General features: G+C 36.4%; 1 protein-coding gene across 7 annotated transcripts in view; it reads right to left on the bottom strand.

Moving 5' to 3' along the window:
* CCDC91 (coiled-coil domain containing 91) overlaps positions 1 to 21,067 on the bottom strand; it is a 182,910-nt gene extending 161,843 nt beyond the window's left edge. The window contains exons 1-2 of one of the 7 annotated variants that reach the window (XM_085233717.1): positions 20,967 to 21,067; positions 1,862 to 1,974 (exon numbers count right to left, since the gene is read on the bottom strand). The gene's annotated coding sequence lies outside the window, so the exon portion shown is untranslated. Of the gene's footprint in view, positions 1 to 1,861; positions 13,463 to 20,966 lie in introns of those variants that run through there. The other 6 variants (XM_085233727.1, XM_085233762.1, XM_085233749.1 and 3 more) reach the window with 6 other exon arrangements.
* Between the last annotated feature and the right edge of the window lie 628 nt (positions 21,068 to 21,695).

Below are 21,695 nucleotides of genomic sequence, written 5' to 3'. Positions count from 1 at the left end.
TACCATGTTTTATAACACAAACTGGAAGAAATTCAGAGAAATTTTGGAAAGGCACACTGAATTAGAGAAGTAGGGCTGAGGGAAAACAAAAAAGATCTATAAAATGTGGAAGATAATATTTGAAGAACAACACCGATCAATTAATTTAATTTATCATCACATGCACCACTTCTGTGTAGTAAAAACAGATGTCTCTGTAGGAAAAACATGTATTAAACATTAGCAAGAATTTCCAAAAAGGCAACAACAAACCACAACAAGAACACTCTTAAGAACTTAGAGATACATAAAACAGAAATAAGTCACTTTTCTCACACACACACACACACACACACACACACACTTATTGTTATTAGATCCATCATCTTTACATTTTACATATAGTATTCATAATTTTGAGATCATGATCAGACTTATCTTGACTTAAAATTACCTTGCTTCACAAATTTTATCAGGCATTTCTTGGCTGTTTGGCCAGCATGATTTTGAATCATGCCACATATCTAAATGGAACACAGGACAAAAAAAATCCAAAGAAATCTAAGAAGTATCAATGGTGTTTCCATGTCTGACTGCTAATCCATTGATTTCCAAGTCTGCGGAGATTCCATATGAATTCTAGGCTAAATGATGATCAACCAGCAAGGAAGGATCCCTTGCTACATAGAAAACACATTCATACATTTAAATGCACCTCTGCTTTTGAACAAAAGGCTAAGTTTCTGGTCAGTAACAAAGAAACACTAGCCAGTTCACATATTTTGTTTAATACAAAAGAAAAACCAAAAAATCAGAACATAACTGCAAATTTGGCAGGTATATGAGTAAGCAATGTATAGACTAAGTCCTAATGAACTTGGACAAAAGACATTTCAGAAATTTAGCGGCTGACAAGTTCACTTTAGTTAAGGTCTTAGTACAAGAATTATTACTACGAGACACTGTCTTTCCAAACGTATATTACTTCTTGCATAATTTTTTTTTTCCCTTATGGACTGGGAACAATATCTCCTAGAAGCATAGAATCATTTGAATTGAAAGAGACCTTCAAATATCATCTAGTTCCAATTCCCCTGCAACAGGAGGGGCATCTACAGCTAGATCAAGTTTCTCTGAGTCCCCTACAGTCTAATCTTCACCATCCCCAAGGACGGGCCTTCCATCACCTCTCTGGGCAACCTGTTCCAGTGCTTCATTATCCTTATCAATAAGAACTACTTGCCCCTTATCACCTCCCTGCCTTCCAAGTGCCTTAGCACAGCTTCCACGTAGATATGCTCCATGACCTTCCCTAGTACTGTGGTGAGGCTTACAGATTGGTAGTTCCCTGGGTCATTCTTTCTATCCTTTTTAAAAAGGAGTGTGACACTGCCTTTTCCCCAGTCACCAGGGACTTCACCTGACTGCCACAACTATCACTGAGACTGGTCTGGCAACTACATCAGCCAATTCCCTCAGGACTCTGGGATGCATCTCATCAGAATCCATACATTTATGGATGTTTAAGTTTCCTTAACTGGTTGCAAACTTGATCTTTGCTCTCAGCAGGAGAGATATCACTCCCAGAGTTCCCACCTTTTGAATGATCCACTCAGGAAGTGTATGAAGAGCAGCTGCCATTGAAGACTAAGGCAAAAAAAGGTTTTGTGGCATCAGAATTGGAAAGACTGGAAAGATTAAGTGCTGACAACACACAGAAGGATAAAAAAAAAGACAAGACAATAAACCAAACAACAAACCTGAAACAGCACACACAGTCTTACCATGACTAAATGTGATCTCTTAAAACATGCCTGTTACTGGAATTAAGTAACTGTAAAATTAGGTAAATAAGGAATCAGCCTCCAAAATGCAGACTCACAGAAATTATGGTTGGAAAAGACATAGCAGGTAACCCACGCAATTTCCAAAACATTAGCTCTCCAGACAGTCACATCCTACAGGGCTTCAGAAGTCACTCCCAGAGTTACACTCCTGTGAAAAGAAAGCTTTTCAAGGATTACAGAGATGCAAGCCACTGCATTTTCATTAAATATTGGATTTTGTTATCAAGCTTGTATGCAGCAAATCATGTAATAACTCAGACTAGAAGGGATTTCAGCAAGTCATCTAGTCCAACCGTTTGCAAAAAGCAGGGTCAACAATGATAAGTTTGCTCAGGACATTCTCTATGACTGCTAAAAACGCATGATGCAAGTATTCAAATTTGAAGGGTCTGTAACACAAAGTCTTACAAGGAGTAGCTGAGGGAACTGGGACTGGAGGAGGCTCAGAGGAGACTTTATTGCCCCCTACAACTATCTGAAAGGAGGAATTACAATTTGGGAAATTTTAATGCATTCCTAATACGGTAAATGGAGTGTTTAAGGAATGAGAATTTTTATCAAAAATTACACTGGACTCCCATGAGAAATTAACAGTTCATGACTAAAGCATAACTAATAAATTAGTAATGCGATAGGAAATTAGGATGATTCCTCTGATATTCCCAAAATTAATTCTTCTACTATTAGGAAATACTGTACTTCAATTTCAGTACTCATTAATCAATCTTGGATAAGCTAGAGTTTTGTTTTTTTTTTTTAATGAGACCTATAGACCCCTGGCTAGAAGAAGAGATGAACATGAATAAGTTTTTGTAATTTCAGAGAACAAAGTGTGCAAAGAAACCTAGAAATTCAATTAAGTTTTCTACTGTTAAGAAGGCAGGGAGGTCTTACTGTTCTCAAATAAAACCAGCACATTAAGGAATGTGACAGTAACAGGCAAACATTAATCTGCATAAAATAACATATGCAAAGTATTTTTTAATCTATTCCAAGAGCACATTTAGGATTCATAACAAACAGGCAATAACAAAAAAACATTGCATCTCCTAGGTCTTTTACTCGGAAGTCAAGCCCCTAACAAAAGGTGCAGAGCCTGTAAGAAACAATAGTCTACGTTATATGTGCGATGTGATTATTTCATATCTAGCTTAATAACTCATTTTGAAATAACACTACTTTCATATAACTCAGTGCAGTATGTAATAAAATAGAGGATGCAGAAGTTGCATTTACATCAGTTTCATGTAACAAGAACATCTTGTGTAGTCTTGAGGACTTCTATAACTGCCTTTCCCAATTTTATTTTAAGAAACATTTTCAGAACAATGAAGCACAGCATAGGATTAAACACTAAAATATACACCTTTATAAGCATAATAAGGGTGGACAAAAATCTCAGTAATTATATACCATCATTAACTGAACAAAAGTTACTCTTTCCTTGGATATAGTTCTTATTAAAGAAATTAAAATAAAACTGTTATTCATGAATCATATTCTCCTCAGCTGTGTGGCATCACTCTGAGTACTTTCTGCACTTCTGGTCCCCACAATACAAAAAAGGATGTTAAAGTTCTTGAAAGCACCCAAAAGATAGCATCAAAGGTAACAGGGTCCTGTGAGGAAAGGCTGAGGATATTTGGGCTGTTAAGTCTAGAGAAGCTGAACGAAGATCTCATTGCTTGCTGCAGCTTCCCTGACTGGAGAAAGCAGAGAGAAGTATCAGACTCTGCCACATGTGTGGGAATAGCACAAAACTGTTCCAGGAGAAACTCAGACCAGACATTAGGAAAAATGTCTTTTCTGTGGAGGTGGTAAACTATTGGAATAGGCTTCCTAGTGAAGTGTTGATGTACCATACCGCTTAGCTTTCAGGAGACATTTAGATAATGCCCTCATTAATATGCTTTAACTTTTGGTTAGCCATGAAGTGGTCAGGAAGCTGGACTTTTCTTTGCAACTGGGAGCAAAAGGAAATTACTAGCGGGGGGAGACAACTTTCCCTTGATGCCCAACTGTATATGTAAAACTAAATGCAAAACTACCCGAAAAGCTACTGTAAGACTACCACATATGTGGTGTGCATTTAAGTACAGGAAAGACCAAATATAAATTGAAACAGAAGCATTTTCTCCTGGATCAGTAAGAAGGTGTCAACTCTAGGCCAATGTCTAAAATATTACTCTATTTGTGATTCAGAAATAGTTGCTAAGCTTTACTTCAGAGTATTTCCTGAATTAGAGATCTACCACACAAATGTACCATTTTTGACCCTATATTAGACCACAATCCATGGACCACATGGGAATTCCTTGCCCAATCTTAAGTACTCAGGATTACATCATACCACAGTGACACTTCAAATTAAGAGGTTGAATGGAGAGAAGGTCTGTATAGTCTGGCTTCTAAATGCTTTGGTCACTGAGATCTACCCATAGTCAGGAAAAAAACAGAAAACAAAACAAAAAAAAAACAACACACAACTCAATAACAAGACAAGGACAGACTTAACTCCAGAGGGTTACCTCCTGACAAAAGCAATTGTGTGTGACATATTTACTTAGTCCCTGAGGATTTTACCTGCCGTGAGTCTTGGTCAGCTATTCCCAACTTTAAGAACTTAGTGTTTTTAAAACAAACAAGAAAAAAAAAATCCTTTTTCATTGCAGGTATCTGGATACAAATGAAGACCATTTTAAACTCCAGAGAAAGGATCGTACTGCCATTCATCTCCACAAATAATGGTAACTTTCCCAGAATACTGAATTCTAACAATTTAAGATGTTTTAGAAAGGCCTTCAAAGGTTTCCAGTCTTCACCACAATCAGTTTCTTGTGATCAGACCACAAACTTTTGTTTTATCATAAAATAGTCAATCACTTGAATAATTTTAAAAACTATTTAACGTCCCCCTAATAGCCTTCTGCACCACAAACATCTTTTAACTTCAAAACTCACAATTTATAAAATACACACAAACTTCTGTGATAAGTTCAGTAAAGCTGATATAATGAAAATATGTTGTGTTTTCTGAAAAGAAAGGAAAGATAACACCAACACAAGACATTGTTAGAATTAAAAAACGTTTCTGTTTTTCACAGCCAGGCATATACTGTAATTAATCCAGTCCAGATCAACAATCTGTAACCTTGCTTCAGATGACTGACAATTGTGAATCCTGGAAATATGTCTGTATTCTACAAATAGCTAAGAAAAGCTTGACTTGTCTACCATTAACTAGGTAATACAAATCAGTCAGTAATCGCCCTGTAAACAGTGCAAAAGTGACCACACTAGGTTCTAATGACTAACACTGAAACCATACCAGGGACCATAAAATCTTACAGAGTTCTTTTAGAGATGGACTGGTATCAGACTTACACAGGAACAGGACAAGATGCACAGAAGAAATACCACAATAGTGAAAATTCTGACCTACTACTGGAATGGGGTAGCCCATAAACAGTGTTGGCTCTTCATTCCTGGATATACTCAGAATTGAACAAGTCTCTGAACAACCTATGCTTTATCCTCCTTTAAGCAAAGTTTTGGACTAGGAAAACTCTACTTCCCTTCCATGCATGATCTAAGAATCAATACTTTTAGTTTTATTAAAAACAGTACAGCTAGGAAACGTATTGAATCACAAAGACTGTAAAAAATAAAAATTAAAATTAAAAAAGATCATTCTCCAGTTAAATTATGCTATTAACAACCAATATCTGTTCAAGAGCATTTTAGAATTGGGTTTGTTAATAACAAGCGAACAAACTTCCAGAGAGAATGGAAGGGAAAGTCTATCTAGAAGTCTCCACAGACACAGAGGGGGACAAAGACAGCAAAATCTTAGTGAAATATTTTTATCATGACTTCATAAAACAGTCTCGAGTAAATCTCTTAAAACAAAGATATTTCCTGAGGAAGGATGAGGTGATGTTAGCATGAAAAAAAAAAAAAAAAGTTTTACAAGAAGAGTCGCGTAGGGGATATTTATTCTCCGGAGCTAACAGAAAACTTGGTTTATTGATTAATCTGCTCAAAATCCTTCAATTTGAATTGTGACTAGTTCAAAGCTATCAAAAAAGTTCATTAAGTTGCACAATTTAACTGTGAATAAAGTAAGACATCTACAAATAGCAATTCTTTTTTTTTTTAATTTTTTTTTTAATTTTTTTTTTTAAAGTTCACATTTCATAACAATTCGGCTCAAAAAAACCCTTTCATTTAAGATTCAGCAATCTCTATTTTACTCTTGGTCTTCACAGATACAGTGCTTTGTTATTTTATGTTTCTCCTAAAAGAAGAGCTGCATTTCAAAACCAGACAGTAAAGAGTTCATGCAACTGGACACTTCAACTGTATATTTACTTTTTGTAAATTGCTTATTCAGGTAACATAATCTTTTTACTTGGAAGGAAAAAAACACCTGGTACAAAAGCATCCACTGTTAAGGATTTTGGAATACTAGGACACACAGGTTCTTCCATAACCTAAGATAAACTTAAGAAATTGAGGCTTTGAAAGTAGAATAGAATGGTCATATTTCAAAGGCATTTCTACTTAAGTTATTAAGTTTCAACAAATTAATTGAAATAATTAAGCTTCTCTATTGTTTTAACATCCAACCTACCTGAAAGCCATCAAATATTTTTACTAGGAGAAAATGTATTTTTACAAGAACTTAAAAAGAGGAGTCTGTATGATGAAATGAGAAGCTTTCCAAGCATAAAAACTACGAAGTATTAACACAAGAGAACTTTGTCACTGATTTAAATATCTAAAAATATAGTTTTTCACACAGTCTCCGTAACAGAGTATCACAGAAAAAATTTACTATACCAACATCCCAAACTAAAACATAGCCTATGAATATACATACATACTCAAAAGAACATGTGGTAACTTGAACAAACAAATAATATTAATTCAAAGTATTCAAGTGGAGATCTTTTCAAATTAAATATTAAGACAGGAGAATTGGAGAATTTTTTGCCTTTTCTTTTTAACTTTTTTTTATTTTTAAACTAGTGCTACAGGAAAAATAAATTATCATGTAAAAATGTAAGCTTCAAAATTAAATAGATCCCCTTGATTTGTATTTAAAAATGAAGCTTTTCTCTTCATCAAAAAGTGGAACAGTGAAGATCAAAATAAAGAACGCTTTTAAACATAGTAGTTAAACATTATGAAAGGAATATTGTTTTTCCTTAAGTGGTGTATAGGAAATTTACCAGAAAGTGGTCAAGTACTCAAGGGAATACTATCCCATTTTTAGGTTACAAAAGCTGACAGATGACCACGGATACATGAAAGAAAACCACTAATACATACTAACATCTAAGTCAAACAAAGAAACAAACCTTGTATCTCCTCCCTTCTTCCAAACACTTACTGGAAATACAGATTCTATGACAGTTTAAATTGAGGAAATCCAAATGTAGTTCTGGGGCTCCCAACACAAGAAGGACATGGAGTTGTTGGAACAGGTCCAGAGGAGAGACACGAGGGTGACCAGAGGGCTGGAGCACCTCCCCTATGAAGACAGGCTTAGAGAGCTGGGGCTCTTGAGCCTGAGAAGAGAAGGCTCTGGGGGTACCTAATAGTGGCCTGCCAGTAACTGAAGGGAGCCTACAGGAAAGCTGGGTTGGGACTTTTTAGAAGGGCATGTAGTGAAAGGGAGAAATGATTTCAAACTGGAAGAGGGTAGGTTTAGACTAGACATTAGGAAGAAATTGTTTACAGTGAAGGTGGTGAGACACTTGAACTGGTTACCCAGAGAGGCTGTGTATGGCCCCCTCCTAGAAGCATTCAAAGCCAGGCTGGATGGGGTTTTGAGTAATCTGGTCTAGAGGGAGGCATCCCTGCCTATAGCAGGTGGAGTTGGAACTAGTTGATCTTAAAAGTCCCATCTAGCCCAAAACATTCTGTGATTTTATGAAGACTGAAAAGACAGAAATTCAGGTTTCAAAGAGTCATATCTTTTAACTTCATTATTTACTATGCAATTACACTGCTTTAGTCTACTAACTCGCCAATGAATCCAAGTTTTGTTTCACTGAAGTCAGCAGGAAAAATTTCGACTACTTGAACAACTGCAATTCATACTCTACACTTACACTCTATAATATCAAAAACAAATGCATTTCACAGTTTGAAACTTCAGACTGTTTCTGTGGGTGACTTTTGCAGATTTAGCAAAAGCATTATTGTAAATAAACAAATTCATATTTGAAAACATGATATTTTTCAAAAAAAGCATAAAAATCAGAACTATTTCCTTTCTCTCTTTAGAAATTGACATACATTAATCATACCTTCATTTTTTTAATTGTCATTTATCATCTAGTCTTCTAACTTGGAAACTGTAATCAAACAGTTTCCAGGTTAGAAACAAAACAAAATACACTGATCACAGTGTATTTTAAATTAAAAGAAAGGTAGTATGTCTGAATAATTTAAACATAGCTGGTATCTGCTGAAGAGTCTTCAAAATAAAAGCACATTATATTTTTGAAGTTTTCAAGCATATTAATTCTGTATTTTATCATTTCAAAGAAAATGGTTCTTGAACTAGTACTGCTTTTTTTCACTCCAGCAAAGAATAAGTCAGTCCTCTTTATACACCTTACAAGAAGTTCATACATGCATTCATCAATCCATCAAATCTTACGTACCTGTAACATCAATAAAGTCAGATAAGAATATTACAAACTTTTTAAGCATTCAGTAACAAGAGAAAACTACTCACAAAAATCCTAAAACAAATGATTTATCTTTTAATAATAAAATGAATATGATTCTAGACTATTAATACCTCATCTTGCTATTCACCAATCAGCAATTCATATTAAATTTCCATATGGATCTTCTAGGTTGACAGTAACTTTTAAACACAAGTATTTATACTGACAATTTCTGAGAAACTTTCTGCAGTTATTTTAACAGTACATTAATTCTAACCATGTCAGCAAGAACTCATCCAGAAGAAAAAAAGATTCACATCAAACTTTTTAAAGTTTCCCAAATAACAGACAGAAAAAGGACAAAAACTTGAGCACCCATCAGCAGACAGCATAACAGGCCACAAATATTCACTGAAAACCAGCCCTTCAAATCAGATGCAGTTCTTATTCAATTTGTGATCTGTCAGAACAAAATATTTATTTTTCATTCAAGCAGCTTACAAAACTGAACGTAAGTCAACTACAGCATGTATGTCACATGCAAAAGTCTTTAGAAATTCTACATTACTTCCATTTTGGAAATTGCACACATATAAAGTTCTGTTAAAAGCTTAACTGGCAAGCTAAAATATTATGTACTAAAATATTTTGCTTTCCATCTAAAACTGTACTGGATTCCTATCCTCAGAGACAGGATTCCCACTTTATTTCTCTCTATACATACACACTGACCTCAAAGCCTCAAATACTGTAGCCTAGCAAAGTATTGTTTAAAAAAAAAAAAAAAAAAAAAAAGGAAGCCAATTAAAAGAAGTTGACTGTAGGTCTCAGAAATTAAGAAAAAAAGAAAAAAAAGAAAAAGAAACACTGTACTATCTATACTATACTATGCAATAAACAAAAAATTATGTAAGAGAAAATTTAGGTATGTAATGTATTTAGTACTAAAATTTAAAGTCACGCAATTCCAGTCCTTTCTTCTAGTCCCACCATAAAATAAGTAAAATCAATTCTAGTAGCACATTTTGGCAAAGTATTTAATGAGGAAATCTTAACTGGAAAGAGCAACAGTTTGGCAACTGTACATAGAAATTTGGATATCTTTTACCTACATTCATCTTATTCAAAAATCTTGAAAAGGAACAAAATGAATTTAAAATCAGTATGTACTACATCATACTTATTTGCAAGCTAGCAGAACTTGAGAAGCTACAGCCTTTACTGAAAGTTCTAAAGCAACAAAAGCTTTACACAGTACTGAGTAACAGATGTCAAATAAATCACTCTATAATCGATATTTTTCTAAATTGATATATATTTCTTGATGTCCCCTATTCTATGAATATTTTAGCTGTCATTATAGTAATGAAAGGGGTTTTCTTCTTCTTCATACAGTTCTCTAAGTTCAAAACCAGTTTACAGAGAAACTACTGTTATGCTACCTAGATTGTTACGAGTCCCCAGGAAAAGTTGGGATTCACCTGAGCGAGATGGTGCGAGTGACTGCCAAGACACTTTTCATTATTTATCAGCAGTCTTGGTCAACTGAGGACATCCTGGATGAGTGGAGACTTGTTAATATGACTCCCAAATACAAGAAAGGTTGTAAAGAGGACCCAGGGAATTACAGGCCTGTCAGCCTGACCTCAGCATTGGGATATCTTTGCTGGGTAAAAAAAAAAAAAAATGGCTGGACAGACAGGCTCAGAGAGTGGTGGTAAACAGTTAAATCCAGCTGGTGACTGGTTCAGAGGGCAGCCTGAGCCCCATTTAATATCTTTACTGATGATCTCAACAGAGGATTGAACGCACCCTCAGGAAGTTTGCAGATTACACAAGGTTGGAAGGAAGTGTCGATCTGCCTGGCAGTAGAAAGGCTCTGCAGACCTACGTGGACAGGCTGGATCCATGGGCTGAGGCCAACTATATGAGCTTCTACAAGATGAAATGCCAGATCCTGCACTTTGGTCACAACCCCAGAAAACACTACAGGCTTGGGACACAGTGCCTGGAAAGCTGTGGGGTGCAAAAGAATCTGGGGGCATTAGTTAGCAACTAACTGAACATGAACCAGCAGTGTACTAAGGGAGCCATGAAGACCGATAGCATCCCAGCTTGTATCAGAAGTAGCATAGTCATCAGGACCAGGGAAACAGTCGTCCCTCTGTCCTTGGCACTGGTGAGGCTGCTCCTCAAGTACAGTGTTCAGTTTTGTGCCCCTCATTGTCATAAAGATATTGAGGCCCAAGAGTATGTCCCAAGAAGGGCAGTAAAGCTGGTGAAGGATCTGGAACACAAGTCTTATGAGGAGCGGTGGAGAGAACTGTGACTGTTTAGTCTGGAGAAGAGAAGGCTCAAGGGAAACCTTACTGCTCTCTACAACTACCTGAAAGGAGCTTGTGGTGAGGTGAGTGTGGGCCTCTTTTCCCAGCTAGTTAGCAATAGGACAAAAGGTAATATCTTTAAGTTATCCCAGGAGAGGTTCAAGTTGGATATTAAGAAAAATTTATTCTCATGAAGAGTGGTGAGGTATTGGAACAGGCTGCCCAGGATGGTAGTGGAGTCACTGTCCCTGGAGATGTTCAAGAAACGTGCAGATGTGGCACCAAGTGACATGGGTTAGTGGGTACAGTGGTGATGAGTTCATGGTTGGACTACATAATCTTAGTGTTCTTTTCCAGCCTTAATGATTTTACAATTGTACATCTTAAGATTAAATTAAAAGTAGGCTCTTGTATCAGCAGTATGGTTCAACACCACCTTATTTACTAGTCAGTCAGTTCCATGCAAGAAATTACACTGCAGTAAAAACTAAAAACATTATAATTAAGAACAAGCACAGAAAGTAAGTAGTATGTTGAGTTTTCTGGCTCTCAAGGATCTGAAAATAAATCACCCAACAGGACACGTACTACTCTTCTGGTTTCTGTTATAGGAGTGAATCTGCCATTTGTCTTTAACTTGTCAAGGAAATCAGTAACTATTTACCCAAATATCAACACTACTTCAAAAGTATACTGGTAGTATGTAATCTAAGTCAATACTCAAGGCATTTCACTTCTGTTTAACAGTTTTGTACCTCAATATGACCTAGCTTGCCACTATCACTACAAGCTGAGCTAAAGGACTCATTGTCATGTCACTAAAGAACTTCTAGGTACAAACCACCTTGGAAGATTTTCCTAAACATTAACAGAAAAGCACAGCCAGGGCTACGTGTCCTGATGGAAAAAGTTTCCCTTTCATAGCCTAGAAACAGATTAACTAGCAACAAACCACTGCTATCCTATGTTACCTATTTGAAATAAGAATTAGCTTGATCCCTCAGCTACCTATAATAGCCTGGAATCACAAAACCATTTTCAAGTCTTTGGAACTATTTTGAATCTCCAAATTCTACCTTCAGGCCACATAAGCAGCCTTGCCCAAATAACCAATGTCATCTAGCACTATTATTAACTCTTCTCTTATACACATTAATTCACACAGATATGCTTCTTTAACATACAAACTCACTTTTCTCATCTGGATGGTTCTCTGAATATAAATCTCACCAATTATTGTATCAGGTGATGTCTTCTAAGAAATACCTAAACCTAAATGCTTGTCCCTTAACACCTAAAAACCGTAAGTCACATGTGTCTTTTAAATATGAACTACACCTGTTTAATAGCACAGCTTTCATTTAACTTTCACTGGAGGGTGATCAGACAACATCTACAGGAAAGAACTGATGAAACATGATACACGGTAACTCAAATTAGTTACACTGCTTTTCATAGGCTATTAGCAACCTTATTTTGAAGGTAACATATCTGACAATCAAAAGCAGGACAATACATGCTTGCATTGTGCAGCTCAACAATCACTCAATCGTGCATATTAAACCAGCAACCTTTTAATTTCTTGCCCAAGACTGCATCTTCAGTACTGTGTTCAGATTTGGGCCCCTCACTATGAGAAAGAACATTAAGGACCTGGAGCATGTTCAGAGAAGGGCAACAAAGTCGGTGAGGGGTCTGGAGCACAAGTCTTATGAGGAACAACTGAGGGAACTGGGATTGTTTAGTCTGTTCAGGTGGCACATTCTCGCTCTCCACAACTACGCAAAGGGAGGTTGTGATAAGGTAGGAGTCAGCCTCTTCGCCCATATAAGTACCAACTGAACTGGAGAGAATGGCCTCAACTTGTGCAAGAAGAGATTTGGGTTGGACATAAAAGAAAAAATTCATCTCCAAAAGAGTTTTTAGGCAGGGGAATCACTGTCCCTGGAGGTGTTTAAGAACCATTTGCATGTTGCACTGAGAAACAGGGTTAAGTGGCAAAATAGTGGTGATGGCTGAGTGGTTGGACTGGATGATCTTGGGCATCTTTTCCAACTTTGGTGATTCTGTGATTCTATGATTTCAAAGGGACACCAGCTGTCCTCTTAGTTTTCTCTGATCTCAGAAGACTACACAGTGTACTTCTTTTTATCTCAAGCTGTATGGGAACAACATTTTGGGAACAATCTTCCCCACCTTTCCTCCCCCCCAAAAAAATAGAAAAGTAATAATTCCTTGTGTCCTCCTTTTCGTTGTCGTTAGAACACAGAAACAACCAAATCTGTCCAGTCCTACATGAGGTGTAGCTAGTTCCTCACCAAAACAGGACTATCATTGGTCACCACAGATCAAATCCTTTCATTTGCTTACTGCAAGTCATACAATAATTTTAAATGTCATGTGGAGAGGAAATAAAACTTTCAAAGACATCAGGTAAAAACACTGCCTTTTTAAAATCCAGACATTTCAAACAAGAGCTGCTATACCAAACAAAGCAAAAGATATTCATACAAGAAGAAAGAGACCTTTCTCAACAACAGACAACTCATTTTGGAAATCTCATAATATACTACTACAAAATAACAATATAAAATTATTCATTTTAGTAAATTAAAGAAAAAGATTTGGAGAATAGCAAGAGATTTAAATAAACAAGTTTATTAAAAGTAATTCAAGTCTATGGAGGAATTGATTCAAGGAATGTTGAAGTTATTGTTACCATTTTAAAATAGACTATAGTTTAAACATATAGATTAATACTATATACAGATTATTAAACAGAACAGTCAGGAACATCTTTCTAAATTAACATAATCCTTTGTCTTTATGTATTATTTCTTAGCAGAATAGGGGAAAAACCATCTTCTGGCAAAACATTTTTAGAACTACTTAATAAAATCCTCTAATATTAATATTCCGTTTTCTAGCAATTTACATTTCAAAATATCTGCCATTTTTTAATATTGAGAATATTTTAATCATAATCATTTTATTAAAAAAATTAACAACCATCAGAAATAAAAACAAAAACAAAAAAAACATTCAACCTCTCAGAAAGCCTTGAGTTTCTTAATCATTTTTCTGAAAAGGATATTGACAAGTGGAGTTACTACACCGCATTACGATGTTTTCCAACACCTCTACAGATTGTAAAAGGTAAATCATAGTCCATATTCTGCAAATGCTTTTCTAAGATAAGTGTTCTCATAAGAACTAATGAAAATGCCAATTATTAGCTATTCGTAACCTCATGGTTTTGTTGGTTTTTCTTGTTTGTTTTTTTACATGCAATTAAAAAATTAAAATAACAAAAACAGAATTAAAAACATTTTCGCACTTCCTGAAATCACTATTAACAGCATTAATGAAATTAAAAATTTACAAAGCCTCTCACAGGAAACAGTAACAAAAGTTACAGATTCTACCAAAACAATCTGAAAATAGTACTCCACCATTCTTTCTTACAAAAGAACTGCTGACACTGTGGGACAAAATCTATTTTGAAAATGGAGTCAGCTCACCTCAATTAGTACAGGGGCAAGAATATACTGAAACACATTTGCTTTTTTTTTTTTTTCCCCTCCAGTTTCTCTAATGTTTTGTCATAGAGCATTGATACAACTGGGACAAACTTCACAGTGCAGAGTCATGTTACCCTGATGTTACAGTTCCTCTTAGTTGTTGACCTAAAGCCAGAGGAAACCTTATCTATTCATTCTTCCAAAATCCTAACCTTTATTGAACATTAAGGAAGATGTGTTCCATGAAATTATGTGGACCATCAGAAAATTCAGAAGCCCATTTCCTTCCACACTACACGCACCTATACACCATAATCTATAAGAATATACTACACTCAGTGAAAGCACAGGGCAATCTCAGCATAATTTCCACTACTCTAAGTATGTTCTTCCCAGAATGTAACAGTAATACTACCATATACCTCCGCAACCAGACTTAGCGGGTAACTCCTGCCAGAGAAACCTCTAAATTATGGAAAGCCCCAAACAGTATCAGGAAAACATGTATCCCAACTTCAGCAAGGATTAGTGATGAGACTTTCCAAGAAAGCAACACTTATTCTGGATACGTATAGATGAAGCATTTCTAAACCTACTCACCTTCTTACAGGTTAATTCTAACCTTACTGACAGTACACAGAAGAATACATGCAAAAGTAAGCCTCCATGACAGTTATTTTTTAGGAACATCCATAGCGTAGAGCAAATACTTGTCACCTCCATCAGCTCACATTTAGTATCCTCACCGAGAGCTGCATATCTTCTCTCAAGTGCTCAGAATACTCATTTGAAGTAAGTATGAAATCCGTAGTAGAAATTTTAAGTCACATTGTTCTTCTGAAATTCTGGCATCCCCCCCACAGTGATACTGCCCATGCCTAGATGTACTCAATGTTGTATTACTCCCAGGAAGTGTCACATGTGCAAGGAGAGGACAGAACTAACAGTCCATAAAAATCAGGACCAAAGTCCTACAACTACATTACTAAGAGGGCTGTTTCCTATTTTATTATGTTGTCCCACAACATCAGAGACAGATACCAGTGGTGGTATGGATGTAGACATTGAACCTTCATGCCAATATTCCATTGTTTTGTTTTGTTTGTTTTGTTTTTTTTTTTTTTTACCATGTAACAGATAGCAGCAGAGGGGCAATCTGACACAGAAGTGCATATGAAGCAAAGGTGTGCCATTAAAGTGTACCCACTGATATTCATCAACTCTTGCTGAACATTTATGGAGATCAAACAGTGGATTTTAGCACAGTGACACAGTAGACGGTGCAGTTCAGCAGTGGTGACAGCAGATCACCTCCACTGGTGCAAGTTTTATTTGTTTGTTTGTTTTTAAACATGAATGCAGGCTCTTATCCATCACCAGCAAAAATGCACAGCTAATAGTGGTGACTATGTTGGAAAACTGTTTTATAATAACTGAGAATTTGCTCTACCAAATAGTGTGGTCTTTGTATCTGTTGTAGTTTCTACTGAAACAAATAGGAGGCATCACTTTCTAAGCAGCCTATATATTAACTTCATATATTTGCAAAACACTACCATGTTGTTTGTTTTTGTTTTTGTTTTTTTTCCCCTAGATAAGCCTAAAACCAGAACAGAACACATGCACTCCCTAAATCTTTTCCTTGTATTTTTACACACGTTTATCTGGTCAGATGCTGGCCAACTGTGTATTCTTCTGCTCCTGTTCAAACTGAGAGCATATATACATCGTTGACCTGTGTTGTTTAAGTGCATGAAATAATTAAGTTAAAAACCCTTAAGAATAAGTAATCCATAATAACAGCACAATTCTTTATTACATACCAAAACTGGGGGGAAAAAAAAAAAAAAACAAAAATCATACTCAAGCATTACTGTTTTTAACATTGGTAACACCACTGTTAACTGCTTTTACAGACACTATGTAGTATATTAAGTTCCCTTTTTAAGTTCTTGGCTGATGTAAAAGAAATAGTTCACTAACAAATTCTGGGTCAGTCTCAAAATTAGTAGTTTTCCCAGTTGGAATAATTTGCTTTTTGAATGTTTTGTGCTTTAATATATATTCTACAACCTTAAATTCTTTGTTTACAAATAAATACAATTGGAAATTAGCACTGAAGACTGATAGTGTTAAAAACTAATTTACAGACTACAAGCAATAAGATCGCCAGTACAAGTTGTTTTCCTTTATAGTTCAAAGGGAAGATAAATAGAAGCAAGAATCACAATTTGGAAACATCATTGCTACCAGTATAACTATTTTAATTAAGTTTACCTAAAGAAAAACAAAAACTAACAATAAAACAAAAAACCCACCACACTGTAGCAGAATCAAATAAGATTATTTTATAACTGTGCAAAAAGATTTCCCACCTTTTCCAGATCTGTACTAAAGTAAAAGTAGTAATACCCCCGAGAGTTTAAAAGTAAGAGAATTGGACAAGACCCAACTTATATTCCACTGAAAACCTACCTAATTAATATTAAAATATTAGGATGTCATATGGTTCCAGAAAATAGCTAAAAGATTAAAATTTAGTTATTTGATCAAGAAAGTACTGAATAAATGAAAACTGTATTTTAGAAGTGTTACTGAAGCTATATAGTAGTGTTACCCTATAACAATAATACTGTCTCAGTGTTCCATAAACTAGCTGAGATCAAATTTTTTTATTCTAAACAATGATTTGAGCAAGTGTGTTTTTGTCATATGAAATTTAGAACTTCATGAAAATGTAATAAAAGTTTTATTTCATAAAGACTAAAGTTAGCCATTTAAACTATAGTCATTTCCATATTCTTAGCTGAAATACATATAAACAATGAATTGTGATCACTTCAATGGCAAGTAATAAAAAAACCCTGATTTTTCTTAAAAACGTTCAGCACATAGCAGTGACTATAAAAATGTGCTCAAATGTATATAGGCATCAGAAATATGTTTTTCTTTCTAAGAATCCAGAATACTTTCATAATTATCATGTCCATTCATGTTTCAAAGGCTAGAAAAGTTTACTAGACACTACCTATAACAACACCATCAACATGAAACACTGGCCTTATATATGCAAACAAGCTATGACTGACACATCCCACAACCACCTTATGAAAAACTTCAGAAGAATTTTATAACAGTGTCAACTTTATAACCTATTTGGGAATGGTCATCATGACTTGAAAAAGTAAATGTAAATCAGTGAAGTTAATTCACTTAGTTTTACTTCAGAAGGTTGCTTAAAAAAAAAAAAAGTGTACGGATAACTTGATTCTACTGCTCCAAACATAGTCTACATACCCTAAGACCAAATTTTCCTTTTTAAGACTTCACTGAAGCAATGAGTAGAAGCCTAAAAATTCATTTCATTCATTCCAAAAATAAGCCTGTCAGCTGAACAACTTAATGGACAAAAGCCAGCTATCTTTTCATAAAAGCAAAATTCATCCCAAACTCTTTAGGAGGAAAGAATACAATTCCCACTGTATGCTAAGAAATGCTACATTTTGTGTTATTCTACATTAAGAAAATTACAAATAACTTAATTCTTTTATGTTACAATTGCACCACTTCTGGAGACTCAAGCCTGGAAAGCGAGTACTATTGCTTCAGCAATATACAGGAAATAAAGGAAAGAGATTATGGCTGCAGCAGTCGTTATCAAAAATGCTAAAGCCTAAAACTGTTTCTTTTTATTAGCACAAGTGATGGTTATTTTCATATTAAGCATAAATTTTATAAAACAGAAAAATAACTCTTGCCTTCAATTCTGATGCACTCTTACAATACGTAAGTAAAAGAGATTAAATGTAACAAAAGTTACACTGCCTGAAAATCAACTTGAAGCACATTCTAGATAGTCTATTATTTACAGTACACTTAAAGGCAGATTTAAGCTGCATGACTTAAAATTTACTGTCTGCAACCCGAAACCCCCATACTAGTGAAAAAGCTCTAGGCTAAAGAAAAAAATATAGCTGAAAAATAATATCAAGACTGGTTTAACAAGAGGTTTTTCTCCTCCATTATTACGACCAAATTACTTTTATTTAAGTAGAAAGATCTTTCTTATACAGGCATTTAAAGGAATCAAAAGTTGCACAGATTGACAATAGCAGATTACAGAACAAGCATACTATATCACTGCTGAATGAAACAACCACCTTATGAATCTACATGGACTCAAATAACATGAGAAAGAAGGTATTGAGAGCTCTTAAGACTGACAGAAAACTTGTTTCCATCATACCACAAACTTTTTCCATTTGGTGTTGCAAGCCTTCCTGGAAGTTGGCTTTCAGGAAGCCAGGAGGAGCCAAGCCAACTGCTCAGACATGCATCATACTTAGGTGTTTTAGCAGTTCTATAAACATTTGGAGAATGCCAGCTATTGCCCTTAAGACTGCTATCCATTCGTTCCTCTGGATCAGAAACACACATTATAGCATAATTGTATTTTGGTACTCAGAAATCTATGTAGCTATCTATCATCCTGAACATCAGGCTGACACCACATAAGCTGCTAACACAGTCTAGAGAACATATTTTCATCACTGACCTCTAGCTGTGGTTCTGTCACCTGGGAAGAGATATAAAGGAGCTGGTCTACAGCATTCAAAGACCACAACAACCGAGGAGTGAGTAACTGAGTATAGACGTACTTAAACTGCACTCCAGGTTCTAGTAAAGACCAAACAGCATCTCAAAAAATGTGAACATTACAGATATGAACAGGTTACCAGGTATAATCAGTTTTCAGTTGTTGCTATATCCAGGTAGAAACAAACAGGAGGGAATCCTTTAACTTAATTATAGCAATAGTCAGAATAAAGATTTTGAAGAAAACATATTCGAAAGTGACTATTTTCATGTCCACTGTTTCAATTTGGTGTGGAGAAAATCCACACACCTCCTCAGGTGAGCTACAATAAAATATCACCCCAGCTTCAAAATAGAAGAAACCAGTCTAGAACGTTATGATCTCCAATTGCTAATAGCAGAAGGCATTACTGAGACTATGCACAAAAGCATCTAAGTTTGAGTCCTATACTTCATGGTTTTCTTTTCAAAATAGCGTAAAATAAAAGAGCACCATATTTTCAAGCATGTTTTTAAGAGGTTCTGAGAAAGGCTGTATTCTATTAATTGTGCATTCAGGCATCTCATTTGAACACTACTGTGATTTTTTTTCCTACTCCTTTCAAGTCCTATCAGTACAAAGGTCATTACTGCACTTGTTAGAAGACATCATCTATCTTACAAACACTCTTTGAAAATGATCAGCAGTCTACTTCCTGTATTAGTGGCAGAAAAATTGACATCCTAAAAAGAAAGAAAAAAAAAAAAACACAAAATACCAATACACTTGCACCAACACTTACTCAGACACCCAAACTAGGCATATGGAGGCAGAACAAAATTATGCAATGAAGAAACATATGTAGTAGAGCAAAATACAAAGAGCAAAAGAAAACAAAATAGCTACAAAGAAATGAGAAGTTATACAACCTTGCAACAAGTCTTCAAGTACCATGACAGAAAAAAAAAAAGTCCAAGTCCACTAAAATGCTGCAATAAAATGGCAAGAAAAACATCCATAGTGTAGAGTCAATGGGCAAAATTAATTACTTAGACAGAAAGGATAATTGCTTACAGAATAAATTATAGCCTGCTGAGAAGAGCTAAAGCTGCATACAGAGCTCAAGAAGGAACTATCCTAGAGTAAAATGTAAAGCTCAGACGCTGAGATACCAACAGGAAACAGTCAGATCTATTATAAAAAATGAGAAGTCTACAGTACTAAAATGCTTAAAGACTAGATTTATAGAAAAGTTTTTAGATGCCCAAGGATTCAGATAGCTATTCAGAAATACTTCAATGCCTAATACCCTTTACATAAACAGATATTAAGTACATAGACAGCACTGAAAATCTTACTAGATGTTTCCCCACAGTGTAAGATTTCTGATAATGTCAGAAACCTTGGTCACAAACACTCCCCCCTTCCCCCCCAGAAGCAAATGGACAGAGGCCATTTCCAAAGCACTGGGCTAGAGAACTACCTACAAGACTCTCCTTTCCACTACCATCAGTTTTCCAGCGCAGAGACTGGACGCAACAGCTCCAATGAAGTACTGTTATAATCCCGTTTGAGCATTCCCGTAGCCACATGCCCACAAAGCACGGCTATGACAGGTGCTCAGGTGGGCCCGGCCCTCAGGCAGCACGGAGAAGCAACCAGTCTGCAGCACAGCAAATAAAGGTAGGCCTCAGGAGAGAAGCACCTACAGCAGCACCTACAGCAGCCCCCGCGATTCCACTACCATAGACAGCAGCTAAACGGCCCAGGGAAAAAAAAGGTGAGGGTGCCGGAATCAATGGCTGCTCCTCTCTGTTAGGCTCAGCCAACGCGGGCAAGCTGCCCTCAGAGGAGAGCTTCCACATCGCGCCTCAGACGTTTCAGCGACAACCCCCATCAGACACCAGCACGGCTGTTAGGGTCGCTAACGTCCCCAATGCTCCCACGCAGAGCGTGCGCGCAAAGCCAGTCACATCATTCTCTACTCGTAAAATCCATTCCCCATACACGAGCCTCATGCACTGCGGCCTCACCCGGATACGAATTTCACGCTCGCCCCCGGGCCGCCTCTCCGACCCGCCCCCTATCTCCGCATCGCGCACATAAGCGCGCGTGCTCGGCGCCGACGGTCTGTGATTGGGTACCCGTGCGAGCACGCAGGGGAATCTGCGCACTGCCGGGGTGGGGGGGGAAGGGGAAGGGGGCACGGCGCACGGCGGCTATAAAGGGCGCAGTGGGCCGTGTGATTAGTTGAGTGCGTAGTGGTCCTTTGCTTGTCTGCGTATGTGGTGTAGAAATATACTTGTGCTGGGAACTGTGCTCACAGGATACTCCTGGCTCCCTGATATATCCTTTATTCTTGGCTTTTGATTCTTTAGTTGCAGTGTGTTTGCTCACCCTGTGTGGTGATCTCACCTCAAGTTTTAGTACCAAGTTAGAATCAGTTACCAACTTTCTACGTCCTTGCAGAAAATAAATCAAGAGCTGATTGGGAAGTGAAGATCAAACTACTCCTCAGACTGGTTAGGAGATAAGCTTTCAGGTAGTCCTTTCTATAGCTGCCATAAAGTGCTGAGATGATATGGTATAAAGTTACAAAAGCTAACATGTGAGGACAAAAACACGGTTGACATTGTGTAATATGATGAATCAATTCTGAGCCATCCTGTACAAAAGAAATACGGACATACTGGAGAGAGTGCAGCAGAAGGCCACCAAGATGGTTGAGGGTCTTGAGCACCTCTACTGTAAGGAGAACCTGA

Source organism: Meleagris gallopavo, chromosome 1 (assembly GCF_905368555.1).
Source record: "Meleagris gallopavo chromosome 1, MGAL_WU_HG_1.1, whole genome shotgun sequence".
In the NCBI taxonomy this organism is placed as follows: domain Eukaryota; kingdom Metazoa; phylum Chordata; class Aves; order Galliformes; family Phasianidae; genus Meleagris; species Meleagris gallopavo.
This window is presented reverse-complemented; position numbering and strand designations above follow the sequence as displayed.